Genomic DNA, 4,432 nt, shown 5'->3' on the forward strand with positions numbered 1-4,432 from the left:
CTCAACCAGTGAGCGGACCGGTCTCTATATGGGATCCAAACCCTTGGCAGGAGCGCTGCCGCACTCCCAAGCACTGCACTCTACCGAGTGCGCCACCGGGCCGGCCCAAAACAAGTCAGTTCTTTAAAGATATCCTCATATTGGAGTGCCTGATTTAAAACTTATTATATGATAGGCAAAGCCGTCACTTCCTTTAAAGTACCCTCCCCCCACCACCATCCTGACATTTTTCTAATGAAAATATTTAAGGTAGTTTTATGTGTTTTTAAAAGCTTTTAAATATATAAAGGAAGTAATAGGATGGAATTTCCCCACTTAGGAATTTAACTCAGATTTGTGAAACAGAAGGTAGCATAATTTTTCATTATGGACATTTTTCAATCCATAGGAAGAATTTACATAGAGCAACTTTATGTGGCTGCTGTTAATGTCAGTTTATGACTCTGGCAAAGAGGGGAAAAAAATAAGGAAATGTCACCCACCCACATCACCAAACTTACAAAGCTGGAAAACTTTATCCATGGCAACATTGAATCAAATTGCATCAGCAATTTGGACAGAGAGTCCGTTGTGCTTGGGTGAAAATTTTGTTTGAAGCTAAATTGTTTTCTAGATGTTTTGCTAAAGTCTTTTAATGTGTAATTCCCACAGTCTCTCTATTAGGGAGTAAGAAGCTCTAAAGACAGTGAGTTCAGTCATTTGTTTTCTCTGGCCATGAAAAAAAGGGCCACACACACCCAATCACTGAGCTACTCTTTTTTTCCTCTTGCAACCCATCCAAACATTCTATTATGAAGTTGAAACATTTCAGTTACTGTAATTTTTTCCTAAAGGTTCTGGTTCCCACACTGAAATTCTACCTCCAAAGTCAGACTCAGACTCTGATTCCCAAAATCTGTTCCAAAACACATTCAAGGCCTAGCCCTTGAGAGAGTGAACTTAAAGCTCTACTTGCCGCCTTTCAGAATGAGTCAAAGTATTTTAAAAAGCAACAAAAATGTAAAATCCCTTGATGAAGTGTTTTTGAAGTGTCCTGGCCACGTCTGCAGGAACGGTCAATTATCATCTAACTCTGTTCACTTTTTAAAGTGGAAAACAATGAAGCACAAATATAGACAAATAGCTCCTTCTAAAAGAAAGAAAAGCTCATTACACACACACAAAGGGAATTAGTATTAAATCGGGGGTGGGGGACAGTGGTGGGTGGCAGCGGGCAGAAAGGAATAAAAAGGAAATTGAGCCACGAGGGGTAGTGGTGAGGTGACCTTTGCGGGGNCCCGCCTCTGGTAACCATTATTGTACTCTCTACTTCTATGAGAACTTTTTTTTTTTTTAGATTCCACATAGGAGTAAGATCATGTAGTATTTGTCTTTCTGTGTCTGACTTAACGTGATGGTTTCCAGTTTCATCCATGTTGCTGCAAGTGATATGGCATCATTTCTTTTTATAGCTAAATAGTATCCCACTGGGTATATATACCAGTTTTTTTATCCATTCATCCATTGATGGACATTGAGGTTGACTCCATCTCTTGGCTATTGAGAACAGTGTTGTGATGAACACTGGCGTATGGGTGTCTTTTTGATATACCGATTTCATTTCTTTTGGGTATATACCCAGTAGCAGCATAGCTGGCTCATCAGATCTATTTCTTAGTTCTCTGAGAACCCCCTATACTGTTTCCACAATGGCTGTACNTGCTACAGAAGGCAGATGAACACAGTGAAGATTTTTTTTAACATTTACTTGTACATATTTGTGGGGTACAGTGTGTTGGTTCATGCATATACTGCACAATAATTCACTTGGGGTAGGTAGAATAGTTTGGTGCCCAGGAGTCCACTCCTCCCCTCCCCCCACCCGCCTCTGGTAACCATTATTGTACTCTCTACTTCTATGAGAACTTTTTTTTAGATTCTACATAGGAGTAAGATCATGTAGTATTTGTCTTTCTGTGTCTGACTTAACATGATGGCTTCCAGTTTCATCCATGTTGCTGCAAGTGATATGGCATCATTTCTTTTTATTTATTTATTTATTTATTTTATTCCTTTTTGTCTTTTTTACTGACTGGTAATGGGATCGCAACCCTCAGTGTCGCGCCCGCACTGTGCTCAGCCAGTGAGCGGGAACCGGTCTCCACCTGGGATCCGAACCCTTGGAGGGAGTGCCGCCGCTGCGCTCCCAAGCGGCGCACTCTCCAGTGCGCTACCGGGCCGGCCCGGCATCATTTCTTTTTATAGCTAAATAGTATCCCATTGGGTATATATACCAGTTTTTTTATCCATTCATCCATCGATGGACATTGAAGTTGACTCCATCTCTTGGCTATTGAGAACAGTGTTGTGATGAACACTGGCATATGGGTGTCTTTTTGATATATCGATTTCATTTCTTTTGGCTATATACCCAGTAGCAGCATAGCTGGATCATCAGATCTATTTCTTAGTTCTCTGAGAACCCCCTATACTGTTTCCACAATGGCTGTACCAATTTATATTCTCACCAACGTAGGAGGGTTCCCTTTTTTCTGCATTATTGCCAGTATTTGTTCATTTCTGTCTTGTTAATAGCCATTCTAAGTGGGGTGAGATGGGCAAAGAAATGCCCATGCAGTGCAAGGAAAACCCAGTTAGTAGTAATTGTAGCTCCTGTTGACTCACTGTTCAGTACATGCCACGTACTGTAGATTTACACAGCCTCTTGACCCTTCCAACCATGCTCGGAGGTGGGTGCTATTTCCATTTTACAGATGAGGACTCCGAGGCACCCAGGAATTTTCCCAAGATCTAAAGACAAGATCTAAATGCATGTTTGTCAAACTACAAAGTTCAACTTTTTCACCGCTCACCCAGATTACCTGGAAATTATCCAAAAGTCTGTTTGAGGTGAGTGAGGAAAGAAAGCAAGCTGACTTACCTGGAGCAGGATTGTAGGAGAATCATGGCCTCTGGTGTTGATTGGAATTTTATAATACATTGACTAAACATCAATTATCATCAAAATTAGGTTCAGTACATTTCAACACATTTGAATTCATGTAATAAGTGCCCAAGCCAAGATAAATCCTGAGTTAATTTAACAATACACACCAGGATTTACACAGCCAAGGGAGTGAAGTTCTCTTGGAAACAGTCATCTAAGGAGACTCTGTTCATTCCATTGTCAAGTGTCTTGTGGAATGTCTACATTTGGAAATAACTTCCAAGTATTACTGCATTTTAGGAGTATCCTCAGTGGTGGTAAACTCATGTTCTTTTAAGATGAACTTGATTTCTAAAAACTGCAAAGTCACTTGGAGTCAAACCTTAGAAGAGACGGGTCCCTAACCATTATCATCATAGGGTATAACCAAAAATACAGTGGAACGTATCCCTTTTGCCACACACTCCTTTTAAGAATGTGATTAAACCTGTGGAACCTAGAAAAAGGGGGAGAGGGGAGACGAGAGGAAGACACACTTTGCATCTGAAAGCACAGGCCTGTTTTACTGTAATGGGTAGTGTCAACAGTTTTGTTAAAAACCGAGGTTTCTAGACAGTTCCCTTGGAGTGCCATAAACACATGCAGGCCAGAGTTGAAGGGTGGGGATATCCTGTCCTCCAACTCTTCCTCAGCCCCACCTTTCTGCATTTAGAATGTAAGCTCAGTGAGGTCAAGTACTATTGTTTTACTCACTGCTGTGCCTAGACCAGGGCCTGGCACTTACTAAATATTTATATATCATTAATATTTATAGAAGGAATGAATGCATGATTTAATATGGGGTCACAGGTAAGATTTCAGTTATTGAAAAAACTCTTGTTCTAGAAAGAATTTTTAAGAACCACTGCCATAGATAATTCAAGTGGAGATACTCCTGGGTACACATAATGGGTGGAGGGCTAGGGTTTCTTTAAGATTGAGCCAAATATCTCAGGATTAGTAACATGGTATCAATTCTGTTTGAGAATGTTCCAGGTGGGATCCTAGTCCATGGCACTGTAGGTGGCATGCAGTGGAACAGATGACACTTCCATCAGTCTCTGAAATGGGAACCTGGGCCCAAAAGCCCAGCGTCACTTTAGCATGGGGTGCCTTTGCTGATGGATGAGGTTGTCAAATCTGTCACACACTTGAGTCTTTACAGAAGAAAGAAATAAGAATCAAGACTGTTCTAAAATGTTACTCTTTTTGTATGTACCTATGGGTGGCCAGAGAAACAATGATTGATTACTAGTCCAGGATTCACTGGCTAAAATGAAGTACCTTTGCTTCTGGTTGAAAATGATGGCTGTCAATGCAAAACAAGAGGACATGCATATTCAATTCTACTGCAGAAACGCCTTTCAACGCTGCTGAAAATACCACTCCCCCCACCAAAAAAAAGGTTTCCTTAGAAACAAAGATAGTTGTAGGAGTTTAAGTGTAGAGTTTTTTGTTTGTTTGTTT

This window comes from Galeopterus variegatus, unplaced genomic scaffold (genome assembly GCF_000696425.1).
Source record: "Galeopterus variegatus unplaced genomic scaffold, G_variegatus-3.0.2 Scaffold5310, whole genome shotgun sequence".
Lineage (NCBI taxonomy): Eukaryota > Metazoa > Chordata > Mammalia > Dermoptera > Cynocephalidae > Galeopterus > Galeopterus variegatus.